This window comes from Zalophus californianus, chromosome 1 (assembly GCF_009762305.2).
Source record: "Zalophus californianus isolate mZalCal1 chromosome 1, mZalCal1.pri.v2, whole genome shotgun sequence".
Taxonomy (NCBI): domain Eukaryota; kingdom Metazoa; phylum Chordata; class Mammalia; order Carnivora; family Otariidae; genus Zalophus; species Zalophus californianus.
The window spans coordinates 99,929,381-99,947,762 of NC_045595.1; the positions used below are offsets into that span (position 1 = coordinate 99,929,381).

Genomic DNA, 18,382 nt, shown 5'->3' on the forward strand with positions numbered 1-18,382 from the left:
ATTTTTATGTCCTTGTTGACTACTTCTATTATTTGTGTTGTTTCTGGGTCAGTTTCAATTGATTAAATTTCTCCTCATTATGCCTCATATTGTTCTGCTTTTTTGGATAGAAAATTGTAATTACATGTCAGATATTCATTGTGAATTTTATCTTGTTGGTTAGTGGATAATTTTGCAGTCCTATGAATATTTCTGAGTTTTTAACTAGGAGATATTTTAGTTACTTGAAGGTAGTTTTGGGGCCTTGTTTTTAAGCTTTGCTAGGTAAGGGGAATTGTGTTATCTAGGGTAAATTTTCCCCACTATTGAGGCAAAACCTTTCTGAGTTCTCCATGAAATTTGATGCCTATGAATGATGAGGTCTTTGACTCTGACTGATGGGAAGAGGAACTATTCAAGAACCTGTGGGAACTGTGGGTATTGTGCTGGTTAATTCTCTAGCTTCGGTAGTTTCCTCAAACACCTGTGTTCATGGATATTAAGCTGCAGACTCCTGCAGATCTATGAAGAATCTTTGTGTAGCATTCTCCTTTTAAATACTCTGCTTTCACTAGCTGCTTTGGCCTTCCTAAGCTTCCTAAGATCCTTGGAAAGTTTGAGGGTGTTCAGCCTAGGTTCCTGTCCCCTGTGCCTGAGCTTTGAAACCCAACAGACAGTAATAAGGGGTGAGTGTAGGGCTCATCTCATTTGTTTCCCATCAATTAGGGATCATTGTCCTTTGTTGCCTGATGTCCAACATCTTAAACTTTTAAAAAATATTTACCATATTTTTAGTTGTTTCAGGTAGTTGGGTAAATCTGGTCCTTGTTAGTTCCTTTTATCCAGGTGTGGAATGAGTAGATTTTAAATACAGAACAGTACATTTGGATTCACTCGGTGTAGACAGCCTGTCCACCTAGCATATAGAGTAGTTTGTACAGTGGTGACAGGGGCATTGGGTAGAATAGGAATGTGTAGTATGTGTACTTGTCTCTTCCAGGGTATTTAGCACAATAAATTGATTTGGGAGTGGAAATGACTAATAGGTCTTCTAAACTGATTAAATGTGATGAAATGAGATCCTTATTTAGATGACTCTACTGTTACATGAAGCATATTTAAAACAACAACAACAAAAAGCTTACCAGCTAGCTATATAGATGTGGACAGATTTAGATATCAACAAAGTCAGAGGTCTGAAAATATTTCCCAACATCACATTTCAGGAATTGTGAAAATCCTTAGCTTGGAGAGCTTGAGAATTTCATCTGTTCTGGTTTAGGGTGACATTTTGCTTATTGAATTATTGTTTCTGCTGATCATTTCTGTATGACTATGACTCAGGATTGTCATCCTATGTTGAGCCTCACTAGAATTGTTATCCCTTTGCATTGGGATACTTATTAATAATTCATGGAAATTCCCAAGATATATGTATGTTCTATGTATGCTCTCAAAGTGCAGTTTACAAATTCTGCCCTAAAACTTAGAGAAGTTTGTTTTACTACAACATTCTAAAATTTTCCTGCAATCACCTCAGACCTTGAGAATGTTTTCTGTTTATGCAGTCATGCAGTGTTCTATTCTGATTGATGAGTGGAACCTGGAGGCGCTCCACAATACCGGCAGACAAGGAGAACTCCCAGTTGGTATACCCTCATTATCAAGGTTGAACTCACTAATACTACCTTTACCTGATGGCAAGGAGTTTTGTGATATAATTCTTTCTGTACAGTATGTTTTACCTTTGCCCACTAATTTAATGATGTCTGGCCAGGCACTGAATATTAACAACAGCTAAATGAAATATTCCACCTCAGGAATGTCAGCTTTTACAAGGTTTCAAATATCCGGTGTCTTAAAAGCTCAGGAAGCTTTTACTTAATAATTTAGGTGCCTTTGGGGAAAATATGACAAATAAGTGGTGGTATTTTCATATAGTCCAGTTTGAAAAATCTTCATACTTTGCCTTTGCTTTTACATCTATGCATATTTACACTTAGGTTTTTTACGATGAAATTTACACAAGAGAAAATATAAGAAAGACTGGCATGTACTGATAATTTGTGGGCTCATGGTTTAAAATACCTTTTTGTTTAAATTGGTGATTTTGTGATATATTGTATGTCAGTATGGTAAGAGAAGGCAAATAAGTATAATCTGGCCATCTATTAATGAATGTGGTTTTATTTTAACAAAGGATCATTGAAAATAATAAGACCGAAAACATTAGATAAACATTCAGGTTAAATTCAATTTTACTACAAATGGATACTGCTCTCAAGGTGTACGCTATGTGGGCATTAAGCACATAGATGAATTGTAGAGTAAGAACTGTTGTGTTCATGACATGTATATGTGATTGCAAGATACTGAACTGTGAGATGAGTCAACCATAGTTTCCTTGGAAACAATGATGAGTAAAATAACTCCTTTCACTGAATTAAACTGAGGTAATAGAGCTAATGAATTATTTTCCACCCACATTTCCCTTTCTTCTAGGTCCTTCCAGTATGTTGTCTCCTGAGTTGTCAATCTTCCCTACAGATTCTTATAAATCAGGGTTAATGACAGGATTTCAAATTGTAGAGTAGCCATCTCTAAATTCTGTTATTGGCTTTGTTGATTTCACAACTGATTACTTTCTCCAATTTGTTTTCTTGATATTGGTTCGATATAGGTTTTATTTTTTATTAAAAATATATCAGTATTAATAAGGCCACCTACAAGATTATTCCTAATGGATGGCTTTCAAATGCCTTTTGTATTTTACATGTAATTTTTGCCATACAAAGTTGGAGGATTTGTTAAAAATAAGCAGGGTAGGATCCCAAGGATGGTTCACTAATGACCTATTCAATCTATCTCAGCTAGATTGCTGGGTGGAATGGAGGTGTACATATAAAGTACCTTGAAAACTGTGACCAGACATGAAAATAATTGTATGGAAAAAGTAACACAGTAAACAGTAATCAGTTCATAAGTTTGCTGTGTAAAAATGAACGAAATAAGTGAATTAAAGAATATTTATTGTGCTCACTTTGTACACATTTTAACTCTACATGAAGTACATAGTATTATTACCCTCACTTTGCAGATAAGGAAACCAACGCACAGAAAGGTTAAATAACTACCTAAAGTGACAGAACTGTTAGTGGTAAAGCTGATATAAACCCAGGTTTTCTAGCTCTAGAATTTATGTTCTTAACCATTATGCTGTTGTTGTCAGATGACTGATGAGATTTGGCTAACTTTCTACATGTAATCAGGCTCAAAAGTTAAAAGTACTAGGTTCTATAGAAGAGAATGGTGTACACTGGTTAATACTCTCAGAGTATTTGCCATTCTCTACCTATTGTGTGTGTTTTCATATACGACTGTGCCAATAATTCATTCTCTTTTTACCTCTTCTTTCCCTTTCACATTCTGAATCATCAGGATCCAAAGAGGAAAAAATAATTCTGTATATTTAAAACATGGGGAATTTACAAAGGCATTATTTGAGCAAGAAAGGGAAGGTTGACATGCTAGCAGAAAATGGGGAGATAGCCCACTGGGAACAGTAGGAGGCTCCAGCCACCCCTAGGCTAGAGCGGAAAGGGGAAGAGAAAATATGAGCAGTGCCCAGGGAGTTCTGCACAAACATTAGGAATTGGAAGCATGGAAGCCTATCTGGTGGAGGCTGGATTCACCCAGCTGCTGCAGAAGAACCCACCCAGCCAGGGAAGGAGGCTATAAACACCCTGGCTTTACTCCTTCCCTGTCTCCTGCCCTCTGCTTTCTTTCCAAAATTTTCCATTGGCCAAAGTCTGCTGCAAGCTGGCTGACATAGGAACCTGGGAAAGGTGGCCTGCAGGCATCAGCTTGTCCCCAAATTAGAGTTCAGAACAGGATTGAAGAGATGGTCTGAGCACAACAGTCTCAGGACAGGCACATCTCCCTTCTGTTTTCTTAGTTTTCGTTTGCCTTTGTAATCCATTTTGACTGTGCTGGCTTCATCTGATCGTGAGTTACAATGACAGTTTTATACTGTTTAATGATGGTGCTTTGCTTTTTTCTTCTATTGACAAGTTAAGTTAGACTTGGCTGCTGTCAACTCTGAAGGATCTTCCCTTTCTCTAGAATCCTTTAGTCCCAGGGATGAGTATGATCCCTGGCATACAGGAATTAAAAAAAAAAAAAAAAAAAATTGATCCCAGAGAGGCTCCTTAAAGAGTTGGTAGTCTACATGTAATGAACGACCCCACTCTTTGGGGTACAAACATGGATTAGTTTTATTTTTCCAGTAACAGTCACTAACTGTGCCCAGTTAATAGAATCCTTTTCTCCTCGGAGTCTCTGACTCCATTTGTGTTCTCTGCCTGAGTCCAGAATTCTTCCAGGTTATGAACCTATTCATTTCCCCCCCAACTCTTTGTTTTGAAAATGTTCAAACCCATAGATAGTATATAGACTAGAAAGTATAAAGAAGTATAAAGATCACCACGTACCTTCTACTTTATTATATATGCGTACCAATTATATAAAAATAGACATAATTCCCTCCTTGTGTGTATGTGTATATATATTTGGCTTACTATTTAAAAGCAAGTTGTAGGCATTATGGCAATTGTTTTCCTTATAAAATATAAAATGCATCTCTTAAGAATAAGAATACCACATACCATTATCACTCTAGAAAGTGAATAATTAATAATTTCTTGGAAATGTTATGGAAACTGGGGAAATTTGAATGGAAATACAGAAATTTTAAAAAAAGATCCGTAATATTGTCTAATATCCAGCCCATATATAAATTTTCTCAGTTGGACAGATAATTTCTTTGGATATTTGGTCAGAGACTATGTCCAAAAATGAATTATTTTTTTCTGCATGGTTCAATTATTACTTTGATAAAAAATAGATTCATTTATTTCTTTTTATAGACAGTTTTAAGATCTCTTTTATTCTTTTGACTTAATTGTATTTATTGAATATTTAAAACCTTTACATGGTTATAAAAATATTAAGTAATATCAAAAGATATACCCAGAGAAACCTCCCTCCCATTCCTATTCCTTCCATCTTACTTTTACTAACTTTCTACATGTAATCATTTCTTTAGTTTATGGTTTATCTTGTGTGTGTGTGTGTGTGTGTGTGTGTGTGTATAACTTTCTCTCTTCTTTTTTACACCAAAGGTAGAACTACTATATATATTATTCTGCATCTCACTTTTTTGACTTGAAAATGTAAGCATATTTTTTCATATTCCCATTTTTTTAAACAATAACAAAAAATGTATTTTCTCACAGTCCTGGAGGCTGGAAGCCTGGAATCAAGGAATCAGCTGGGTCTTGCTTCCTTTGAAGGATCTAGAGGAGAATCTTTTGGTTCTTTTTAGCTTCTGGTGGTTGCCAGCTACCCTTGGCATTTTTTGCCTTGTGGCTTCATCGCTCCAGTCTCTTCCACTGTCTTCATGTGGCTTTCTTCCTGCTATGTCTCTGCACAACTGCCCCCCCCCCTTTTTTATTTGACAGAGAGAGAAAGAGCACAAGCAGAGGGAGCTGGAGAGGGAGAAACAGGCTCCCCGCTCATTGGGGCTTGATCCCAGGACCCTTGGGATCATGACATGAGTGCTTAACTGACTGAGCCACCGAGGAACCCTGCACCACTGCCTTCTTATAAGGAAACCAGTCAAGTTGGATTTGGGCCCCACCCTAATCCATGATGGCCTTATATATTAACTAATTTTATCTGAAAAGACCTCATTCCCAAGTAAGTTCTCATTCTGAGGTTCCTGATAGACACGACTTTTGGGTGACACTTTTCAACCCATAATAATCTACTCTGGCCCAACAAAATTCATGTCCTTGGAAAATACATTCACTTCATCCTGTGTCTCCAAAAGTCTAATCTCTTCTAGCATGACTCTAACTCTAAAATCTCATCTGTACATAATCAACTCAAAAAAGCTCCAAATCTCATCTTTTAAATCCTCTAAATCAGGTATGAGTGAGGGGTTATGGTTCATTGAAATCAATTGCGTGTTTGTATCCACCCAAAATTCATGTTGAAATCCTAACAGTGTAATGGTATTCGGAGGTGGGACCTTTGGGAAGTAATTAGATGATGACAGTGGAACCCTCATGAATGGGATTAGTGCCCTTATAATAGGGTCCTCAGAGAGCTACCTCATCCCCTTATGCCATATGAGGATAAAATGAGAAGTTGGCAGTCTACGACCTGGAAGAGGGCTCTCACCAGATACCAGATCTATTGGTGCTTTGACTCTGGACTTCTTAGTCTCCAGAACTGTGAGGAATAAATGTATGTTGTTTAAACCACTTAGTCTGTGGTATTATATCATAGTAGCCTAAACTGAGTAAGACCTCCATCATGGGGCAAAATTCCTTTCCCATCTCTGGACCTATGAACTAGAAAACAATTATCTGCTTCCAGAGTACAATGATGAGACAGGCTTAGGGTAGACATTCCTATTCTGAAAGCGAGAAAATGGAAAGAATAAAAGGGGTTGTTGGTCTAAAGCAAGTTAACAACGCAGCAGGATAAATTCCATTAGGTTTTAGGGTCTGAGATTAATTCTATGTTGCTTGATGCTCTGTCCTCTAAGTCCATAGCGTTGTGCCCCTCTACCCCCACCCCTATCCTGTGGTTTCAGCTCCACTCTCTCCAGCCCCTGCATCTCTGACTCCACTCTTGGATTCTCTTCCTTCATTTTGTCCATCTCGCTGTCATTCATTTTTATGGATGAGCAGTATTTCATTGTGCAGATGAAGTATAGTTTACTTAATCTCCTATGTATGGATATTTGGACTGCTTCCAATATTTTGCTATTACAAATAATGCTAGAGTGAATAACCTGGTATATGAGGTGTTTAATATTTATGGAGGTGTATTTTTAGGGTAATTTCCTAGAAGTGTGGGCTGAGTCTAGGGGCAAATGCATAGATACACATTTTAGATATTGCCAAATTTTCTTCTATAGAAAGTGATACCATTCTGCAGTCCTACCAGCAAGGTGTGAGAGTGCCCCTTTTTCTACATCCTTCCTAACGAGTATATTGTTTAGCTTTTATATTTTTGTCAATCTGATGGGTGTAAATAAAATTCTGATTTTATGACTTAAGGGCCCATTATTTCAATTTTTATCTTTTAGTGGTATATTAGCTCTTTATATATTAGATATTAGCATTTTCAACAATATTAGTAATATTCAATTTAATAATTCCATTTTAACATCAATCCCAGTGCTTCTCCATACCCTCACCCACGCCAAGAGGATTACACCAGAGGTGCCGGTGGCTTGTGGTAAGATGGAGGGCATGTTTTGCTTCCTCATACCTAACCTTCTTCACTTCCTTCTCTGAAGGTAGGGTGGGAAACAGTGAGAAGAAAACAGATGTTACTTCCTCTGTAACGACTCCTGATAAGATGGCTGCCCCCTCCATGTTAGTTGTTACATATTCTCAATATGACGATGACTGACAGCTCTTCGGTTCTGTGCGACCAATACCCAAATGCTGGTTCTTATTGGGGTACATTGCAGTTTCTTCCAAAGACCCTGTGAAGGTCTCCTCTAGGACAACGTCTGCCTCTGGAGTAGCATGTGAGGGTCTGGCTCATCTCTTTTTCAGTTTCCTTTCCTCTCCACGTACTGTATGTTCACCTTTATAGGCTCTTGTTCATGGGATCTTTTTGGTCAGTGGTCAGTCCTCTCGGGCTGGAACGTGGCAGGGTGATTTACGTTTGACCACTTTTCACATGATTCATGGACATTCATATATTCTTACCAAACAATATGGTTGAGATGCAGGCTGTTGTCTACCCCTTCCCTAGCTCCTCAGCACTTATTCCCTCAGCTATAGTATCTCCTTCCTCCTCTTGTCCCCGAGCACCAGCAATTTCAGGAACTCTGTTAGTTTAGCTGCCATGTAACTTTTAAACCAAAGACAGTTGCTATTTTCTGAGTTTCTGATGGGAGGTCAGATGGTCTATCCTCCAACCTTGTAGGTCAAGTCTAAAGTCCTTTTTTCTCCTTGTCAGTCATTGGGAAGGCTTGGGAAGAAAAAGTTGCTACTCTTCAAAGATTACTTACTCTCTTGATCTCCAAGGGAGCCAAAGGTTGGGATTGTGATGGCTATAACAGCATCCTTATGTAAGCCCTGACCAGAGGTGGCTGACCACAGTAGGTAGAGGATCTTTAAAGTTAGAATGTGTGTCCAGAGCACATTTTTGTTTTTTCCCATTAGTAGACTTTAATAGTCAATTCTAGAAAATCAAGAAAAACCTTACCTGATCGTTTTTACATGATTGAATTATACAGGCATTTATAAACCAGAAAAGAGACTCCCTAAAATGATATAAAATCTTACCACTATTTAAAGATTTTGGAAACTCCATAACGTACTAATTATCCATGAAGTAATCTCCTAAATTTTTTGGATATGAAGACTTGATGGAAATCAATGAACCAGACAGTTATGAGTTGTTCAGGATTTTCATTTGAAGTCTATAAATTATAATATAAGTTAGATTGGAATATAGAAAACTCACTATATACCGTATTTTTGTTTTTCTTCACTAGTGTCCTACTGTTCAAATAACCGCTATCAGTACGTATTTCTTTTTTTTTTTGTTAAAGATTTTATTTATTTATTTGACAGAGTCATAGAGCACAGATAGGCAGAGCAGCCTGCAAAGAGAGAGGGAGAAGCAGGCTCCCCGCTGAGCAAGGAGCCTGATGTGGGGCTTGACACCAGAACCCTGGGATCAGGGCCCAAGCTGAAGGCAGCCGCCTAACTGACTGAGCCACCCAGGCACCCCTATCAGTACATATTTCTAATTCATATTCTTGATAAACCCATAATTTGATGTTACCGACTACATTCTGTTCAACCTTATCTGTGTAGGTATCATTTTTATATTGTACTTGAAGATTCTCCTGCCAGAAGAAAATAAAATGGGGCTGCATTCAAGTCTCCACTTTATTTTAAACATTGTTATTATGGAAAAAAGTGAAGAAAATAGCTGTTAAATAATCATGTCAAAAATGGCTGCATATTGACAGCAGTAAGATTTTATTTGTGATTCTTTTTCATGAATGAAACATAGACTCCACAACAAACAGGAGAGAGAAGTGGCCACACATGCTTTAAAATATTTTTTTCTAACTCACATGTAATATCTCATTCATATTTGGGTTGGAGCAAACTCGTTCTTCCTCAGCCAATTAAAAGCAGCTTGTGTGCCACCTGGCCAAGACCTGAAGCCAACTCTCAGTGCCACTGTGGGTAAGGTTTCTGGTACTAACACTGGGGTTGTATATAAATGGATCACCAAGAAATATTGGTTGCTTGGTTCTCTCTGCAGTCTGTCTCTGTCTTCAATGCCAGGCCACCCAAGTGCTTCCTTAGAGAGCTTTGCCTTTTCCTCCGTGAACTCCCACCCAGGACACTTTGAAAGACCACCCACTACTGATTTTGATATTGAAGCATGACTGCAAAAGAAGTTGAGTACATGATCCACACATGGACTGGGGTTAATGTACTCTGGAGAGATAGGTCCTTGAAGTTTGGAGAGCAAGAATAAGACTTTTTAGAAAACCCACCAAAGAGACTGAACAATGGCTGACACCAAGTTCAAAGGAATCAAAATATCTGCTCATTAAATATTTATTGTCTGAGCCTTTAGGTTTATCTTGGGAAGCCTATTTAAATTTCAAGAATTCAGATTATTTGGAAGTGTAGGACTTAATATATTTTTTCTAAAATATTCACAATTGTTTTTGACCTTTCAGCCAGCTCAAAAAGGAACCATAATTTTCAGTAAAATTACCTTAAGATAAATCAAAGTATCCCCTAACATAATTATGGGGCTTTGTGGGGTTATTACCTCTTTCTCCTACAACTTTTGAGCTAATTCGCAGTATATACAACCATTTTATCTATCTCTATCTCTACCTTTCCCCACCCCGCCCCAGTCCCTCCCTCCCTACTGATCTACTTATCAAATAGAAACTTAGAGAAATACTAGGTGTATCATTGGTAAAGCCAGATGGTAGAATGAGCTTGAATTTGAGGCCAGATGGGCTTCCTATTCTACCTTCTCTTTGAATTGAACTTCCTCAATCACAGGTAGGATAACAGGGCAACTATAGACTTCCTCTGCAGGGGAAGAGTTGGTCCTGAGGGCTTACCACAAAACAGAAGAGAACCAGAAATGAGCAGTTCCAGTAACAGAGCATCAACGAGGAAGAGAACCATGGCACCTGCAAACAGATGTCTGTAACCCAACAATCTGCCTTCCCCAGTGGAAGACAGCATCCTACACAGTTTCACTGTGACACAGGGCATGCCATCCACCAAAAATTAAAAAAAAAAAAAAAAGAATTTTGTTTTCTTTTATTGTGAAGTTTTCACTGGTAATGTTCCCAACCAAAGGCGATGTGGGCCAGGCTATCCCTTGCCTCCAGACATGGTCATATGACTATACTTGGCTAATGCAGTACTAATGGAAATGATGTATGCCAATTCTGGACCATGTTGTGCCTTCTTCACCATCTCTTTCATTTTCAAGACTCTAACAAATGGTGGAACCACACTTGGGAGGAGTCTAGATCCTTAAATCAATAAATGTAAAACAGTTGCCTTCCAGCTAGGACCAATGGCATTTAACTGTTATATGAGTGCAGTAGAAATTTCTATTGTGCTTAGTCATGGAAAGTTGAAGGTTTGTTACACTATCTAGCATTATCTTCATTTATAGAGTCACTACTCTGTTCTAGGATAGGAAGAAGAGGTACAAAAAGGCTAAGTGCTCTTTCCTAATACCTCTAACAAGCTAGAAGTTCTTATTAGAGAGGCTGAAGCAGGTATTAGAGGAGAGGAAAGACCGTAGCTCCCCTTCTAGTAAGTCCCCAAATGCCAAAGGGATTAAGTTACCTTAGCAGTTAAAGTGTAGCCCCTTGGATGCCAGGAGGACAAATAAGCAGGTTGCCACATAAATCACCCTGGTAGTTGTCTCTAAGGGGTAGTTTAAGGGACTCCTAGCGGTTCTAAGAGCACTGCAAAGGCTTCTCAGGATAAAGCAGGAGGATGAGTTGAAAAGAAAGAAGTCTTTCCAGGGAATGATTAAGGTACTTGAGTCCTAGGCTGTAGCTGTTATCACTTGTTTTTACAAACTGGTAAAGCATATATTACATACAGACCTATGAAGGGAAGGCTAGAATTGAAGGGTTTTTTTTTTTTTTTCTTGATATGATCTAGATACTAGTAATCCTTTTAGATTCCTTGCTCCACTGATTTCATAATGAATGAAATACTTGAAACAGAATCATACTTGTCCTAGATATTGTAAATATGTAAAGTTTTTAGATAAGCAGGTAAGATGACTGGTTCAGAGGACTTCAGCTCCTGAGTTATGTGACAGTTTCAGGAAACACCAAAAAGAAGTTGGAGAGCATTTATCTCCAACCTGCTTTTAGTCGTATTGATTTATTCATTCATTTATTGACTAACAAGTGTATGGTGAATATCTGCTATGCCAAGGGCCTCTTCTAGGCACTGAGGTTATTGGAGAAAGAAGATAAAAATCTCTACTCCAACAGAGGTACATTCTAACAGGGGGAAAAGAGAAATATATACATTCCAGCATATACCAGAAGATCAATATGGACGCAAAGCAAGGCCTTCACTTTTTATAAATTTATAGAATATCTTGATTTATGTCACTGAAACAACTGTTCTATTTAAAAATGCAAACTCATGGAGATTGCAGTAATGCTGGGCAGCCTGCTTTTAATGCCAGAACTTTAACTGTCTTTTGTGGCTGTCTAGTATGGAGAGGAAATTAGAGCTGGTACATTTTCTTTCTTTCTTTTCTCTCTCTCTCTCTTTAATGGGCTCTGAGTTTCTTGCATGGAGAAGTACTTATCTAGCAATGGCAAGTGATTTCTTTATCATGTAGTCTTTTGAAATGTAAATGTGAAAAATGAAGGTCTCTCTAAGAAGTCCAGGGATGACTCATTTATATTCTCTTGAATCACTTTTATATCTGAAGAGTTTTCAGGATAGTTATCCGACATCCATCACTATTGAAGAGGAGTGATAATTTTCAGGCTCCATTTGCTGCTCTCTAGCTGTGTGACCTTGGGAAAGTTACTGAAACCCTCTGAGTCATTTCCTTATCTGAAATATAGAAAGAATAACACCTAGCTCACTGGGTTATTGTGAGGATTAAATGAAGTCATATAAGTAAATTTCGTGGCTTAACATTCCCTCAGGAAATGGTAGCTTCTATCATTATTACTACTAATTTTATTATCATACTTACTCCACATTTTAAAAGCAAGGTGAGTCATGCATGAAGTCCTCTTGATTCTTCATTTTTTTAGATCATAAATTAATGTCCCTGTTACTGATTCAAAGTCTAATGCTGAATGAACAACAACAAATTTTCACCAAGTGACAAATCAATTCACTGGTTGGTTTGAAACAGAGTTTCTGAATATCTCACTAAACCTCCACTTGCAGAAGAAAAGAATACTCTTCACTAAGTCCTGTTGTGTTTGAGACTTCACATGAAGATGGTCTCCATACAAGACCACCAAACTGACAACATTACAATTCACTTGATACCATTTGCCATATATATATATATGTATATATGTATATATATGTGTGTGTGTGTATATATATATATATATATATATTGATTGGACATGAATTGGCTGCTATTCTAGAACCTGTAATTGGACCAACTGTCTCACAGTCTGGTTATCTGTGCTGTAGACACTCCCAAGAAATTATGCTATGTCCACCCAGCTTTTTAAACAAAAAAATAATAATAATAAAGCCCTACCAAATGTGATTGTATTGCCTGCAGTGTTTGTTGCTCTCAGTCTTTGTGGATATTCTGATTCAATAGTAGTATGCTTTTTTAAAAAATACAATATGAAATAGGTACAGAAATGCTAGCATTGACTTTTGTAACTTTCTGCTTCTATGATCAGGGATTTTTTTTTTTCTTTTACTTTTTCCCCCTCTTTCTTTTCTGGTGTCTCCCTGAAGACTCAAGAGATCTTACCAATTATAGACTCATAGCATGTGGAAGCTAGAAAGGGTTTTAAAAGTACTATGTTCTAATTTTCTTGTTTTAAAAATAAGAAATCTGAGGTTCAGGGCAGTAAAGAGACTTTCTTAAATTCATAAGGTTTATGGCAGAGGGCTATGCCATACTGGATGGCAAAGTCTTCAAGAGTACATCATATACTTTGCATCATTGTTGGTCATAGTAGTTTTAATAGCTAACATTCATTGATCATTCATTATTTTCTAGGCATTTTGCCAGGTGCATTATAGCCATTGTCCTATTTATACCTTCCAAACATCCTTGTCTCTCTTATTCACCATGGTATCTCCAGCACTTAGGAGAGTCCCTAAAACAGTAAGTGCTCAATAAATATTTGCTGAAAAAAAAAAAAAGTGAAGGAACAACCTTAAGAATGAGGCACTGTCATATCCCCATATTCCAGATGACACAGAGGTTTAAAAATGTTAAGTATTTACATGGGTTCATACAGGTAATAATGGACACTGTGGAATCACTTCAGATGTGACTCCAGAATCCTAGTTTGTATCACTTTGAAGGGCTGCCTCTGGGCTTGTGGCCTAGGGGCTAGAGCCCACGGATTATATATTATTATGGGCATTATGGGCATTTCCATGTACATTCTTGGACTTAATTTCTTAGGACACTTAGGATACAGTGAGTTCTCGTGGCTTTCTTGAATGAAGTATGACATGAGAAATGAAATGACCTCACAAATAGGTGGCAAAACAGTTGATTTGAAATACTGTGTTCTGCATAAAAACATGGAAGGGAAGAATTTGACCCATTATTTGATTTGAAAAGAATGGTAAAAGCAAGGATTTTTTTTACACCTCTTTGAGAATTAGGCATTTGGGAAAAATATAAAGTTCAAGTCCCTGGCATAATCAGACTCCAAAAAGCTCAGCCAATTTTACAAACATACCAAGCTGACCTTTTTATTGTCTTATGAGCATGCAATGTTCATTTCTACCTGCCTGTAGTTTCTACTTTTTAACAGGGATCGTCTCCTGACTCTTTAACCCTTTTTCCTTTTGCATGTTTTATAAGGGCCTATTCAGTTACTCCTTCCTTCACAAAGTCCTCTCTGAAATGCCTTCAACCACAGGAATCTCTCTCTCTTCAGAACAATGGTAGCACTAACAATTGCCCATCTTTCACATTTGATCATAAGCTGATATGGAGATTTTTTTTTTTTTCTTTCCAGGCTTGAGGGCCATTCTGTACAAATGGATGGCAGAGTCTTCAAGAGTATTGTATCATACTTTGTATCATCATAGCTTATTGCCCTATGTATGGTAATGACTCATCTGATACCTGTTGAAAGAAAATGCAGGAGCAATAGATAAAAAAGACTCTAACACTGTTACAAGAAATATTTTTTTCTGCCTGATTTTTTTATAAATTATAAATCTTTAGCATGACAAGTTTTAAAATGTAGCTTTGCATCTTATAAAAAGAATATATAAATGAATTTAATATATTTTTCCCCCTTTTTATCTTTATCATTGGATGAGATATTTATGTGGTTTGGTGCTTAAAACTTGAAACCGAGTTCTAGCTTTCATGCTCCGGTTTGACCTAAGTTTTTTCTCACTCTCGATTTATGTCTCAATTTCCCAATCTGTTTTCATAAACAATAATAAATATGGCCTTGGAGGAGATCCACAAAATTTAATTTATGTTTTTGGAGGCCTTTGGGACATTTGTGTGAAAGTGTGCAAAATGCAAATTACCATCGTGGGTTCATACCTTCAATTTACATGTGTTGTTTCTAGTGCAGTTTTGGAGACTAGGAATGTTTTCATCACTTTGTCCAAAAAAGATTCAACCAATTTTTTTTTTTTTCCTCATGAGCAGGTTGGTCCGCTGGTGTCATGCTAATCAGTTTTTCATTTTCTGGACAAATTTTTTTTTTAATTAACCATAGCTGAAATGTGAATTACCCACATTGGTAAACTGTAGGCAACTCAGAACACTGTCACTTGCATAGGCAATGAAATGGAAAATTCCCAGTGTCCTGAACCTTTTTACATTTCCTATGAGTGACAGTCTCTAGCATTTTGGTTAAATCCCAGGCATGCTGTAAGCAATCACAGCAGGAGCTTGCTTTTAAAATGTCTCTAGGCTAAGCTCAACTAGTTAGGTAAAATCGTTCCCCCACCAGACTCAAGCTTGTCAATTAGTAGCTGGCATGGCTTGCAGTAGCTGCCAAACAAAAGCTCAAGCTCGGCGTGCCTCTGAGCAAGAACCACATAAAGGAATGCTTGGTAATCAGCTCAAGCCAAACAGGCTCAAGACCTGTCTTTCTTATTATTAAAGACCAGGTTTATAATGAAGAAAGCTTAAGTAATTAGCATAGAAACTGGCAAGATATTTCTCTTCAAGTCCTTATTTATATGAAAAAAAGCATGATCAAATAAAAAGCTACCATGTTAAAGAGTAATAGGAAAAGTTAAGAGAATTGTACCTACATTGTCTGAGGGGATCATCTTTCAGAACACTGATGTTAACTCTTTTCCCGAATTTCTTGAGATTTAGTGATACAGTACTAATCCCATATTTTAGAACTGGATTTCTGCCTGTTTAAAGAATAGGAAAAAAAAAACAAAAACAAAAAAACCCAACATCTATTGAGTGTTATTCACCATGCTGTTTTTTTTTTAAGACATAGATATTTAGTCTTCAAAACTGCCCAGTGTCCTATCCAGTGCCATTTTACAGGTTGGGAAATGGGTAAAGAATTTCTGAGAGTTCATGGGTTTTTGCAACCTTTATTTTTATCTTCAGTAGATGTCTAAGGAACTGTTAAAATAATGACAGAACCATGAAAATAAAGTATATTATTATATACTACATATAATATTAATTTCCTTTGTATATAAAGGAAATTATGTATAATTTGCTTCCCTTAGAAGAGGGAGCAAATAAATGACATGAGACAGATGTTAAACCCTTTGTCAAGGCAGATGAAGGCAGGCAGAGAATGGTGAGGATGAAGAATTGGAAGTGAAAAGGGCAAAGTTCCCTTGGACTTATAAAGTCACAATAGGCTCTTTTCAACAAAGAAGTGTCTAACATAGTACATTTTGCAAATGTAGGAAATATGTTGGGGACAAGAGTTAAATACTTCAAATATATATATATATATATATATATATATATATACTTAAAACGCATATCGAGAAAGGTTGAGTATTTTGCCAATAAATGTTAACATGTAATGCTAATATGTTGTACATTACTCCAGTTACAATGAGTAAAATCATAGGGAGTCTTACGTTCCATCTATGCCAGTCCCCTTGTCCATTAATGAATGAACTAAGCAACATGGACACTATAAATGTCTAAGACAAACAGGTAGTTATCAGCACATTGGAACTAAAATGCAGATCTTTCAGTTTCCAGCCTAAATTTTCTATAGTCCAGGCCTGTTTCCTATGATTTTTATAGCCCACCCCACTTGTTAAAAGGTCTTTAAATTTTTGTCTTTGCGGCTAACTGTGGAATAAAATCTCAGCATAGGCTTCTTTTGCTGGTATTGAAACATATACATACGACCAATCCTTAGGGTTTTACTATAGGGCAATAGGGAATAAGAAAAATAATGAAATTTTGGAAAAATTACAAAGGTTTAGAAAAACTCAATTTGTATAGTAGTTGCTCACATATTTTAATTATACATAAAGTGGAGCTAGACCAGTCTAATTCCTTTTTCCTTAACTCTTTCTTTCAGTTTTGTTTTCCTTTATTTAAATTTCTTGAGATGGAGCTTATCAAATTTCCCTACCCCTCAATTCTCCGTGTTTTCTGTCAATTGCTATTTAAAACCACTTCTTTCATGATCCACACCATTTTCTTCATCTTCACCTCAACCGTGATCCCTCATTTGTCTGCTTTTGACCTTTGGCTTATTGGTCCTTTTTGGTTTGTAGACTTGGGCATCTTTAATTATTGCTAAAGTCTTCTAGCCTCCATCTAGTTAATGTTGCAAAATTCTACTTTATCTTAGTAATTTCCCAAGTGAACATTGGTATATGTCTGTTTTAAATATTAATCAGGAGACACTGTAATAAGACTGGTCTACAGTCGACATGGCTATGTCTTCCCTGGTCTACCAACTACAATCTGACCTTCCTTATGCCAATATCTTCTTTGTTATTAATATTCTTTAAGTAACTTTCAGAACCATGATGCTACAGTCCTTTAAGTCAGTGGTAAATAACTATAATATAGAGTTAATTATGTGTGAAATAAACCTATAGATTAATATACAAATCCTGTATCCATTTTCTTTGACAAGTTTACGGGAAAATTTGATTCAAATTAGGTCAGGCTTATGGATTTTATCTCCAGATAGACAAAATGAACTCTGCTTTGAGGCATGGCCTTAAATGATACTTCAGATGCCTGAACTGTTTCACAAGTTACTGTCAACTACAGATGGCCAACTCTCAAAACTAACAATGTTGAATGTTAATTAGTATTTAAAAAATTGACTTTTAGAAAACAACTCAAATTACATCAGTGATAGGCCAATGGTCAAATCTTTTGTAGAACTGCAACAATGTTTAATTTTATATGATTGATAATGGACCCTAGAGTCAATTTTTTTTGAGTGAATGAAGTCTGTGTTGTAGCTTCTCTGGCCTAGGCATGTGCTGAGCACCGAGAGAGGGTACGCCTAGAAGGCCAACATGATCTGGTATTTCTCATGTATTTCTCTGACCATCTCCTTTACCTCCATCTTTTTTCGTGTGTGTGTGTGTGTGTGTGTGTGTGTGTGTGTGTGTGTGTGTGTCCTCCTCACTGTGTGTTAAGAAAGCTTGGCATGCTCTTGCTTGGAGGCTGTTTTACTTGCTGTTGTCCCTGCCCATATACTCTTATCTCAGATACTCTCATCCCCATTCTTACCCCATTACACAAATATTACCTACTCAATGACAGCTTCTTCGGCCATTCAGTTTAAAATTTCAATTTATATATGATGCTTCCTTTTTTTTTTCCATTTTTTACTTATTTTTACTCATTTATCTTGTTTTTTGTTTGTTTCCACTACCAGGGCTTAATCACCATCAAGGTAGGGATTTTCTTCTGTTTTGGTCACTTTTGAATCTCCAGCATTTAGAATACCTGGGACATAGCGGTGCTTAATAAACATTTATAGAAGAAGGAAAGGAAAAAAGAAAGCAAGATAGGAAGGGAGAAAGGAAGGGAATAAAAAGTAAGAACTATATTGGATTTCATCCTAACTGGAGTATAGAAGGAGAACACTTAGGGGCGCCTGGGTGGC

General features: G+C 37.0%; 1 long non-coding RNA gene across 1 annotated transcript in view; it reads left to right on the forward strand.

The window, feature by feature from the left end:
• Positions 1-1,581: 1,581 nt before the first annotated feature.
• Positions 1,582-18,382, forward strand: part of LOC113916241 — a 38,067-nt gene continuing 21,266 nt past the window's right edge. Inside the window, exon 1 of the long non-coding RNA XR_003517888.2 lies at positions 1,582-1,647. This is a non-coding gene — a long non-coding RNA (uncharacterized LOC113916241). The remainder of the gene's footprint in view (positions 1,648-18,382) is intronic.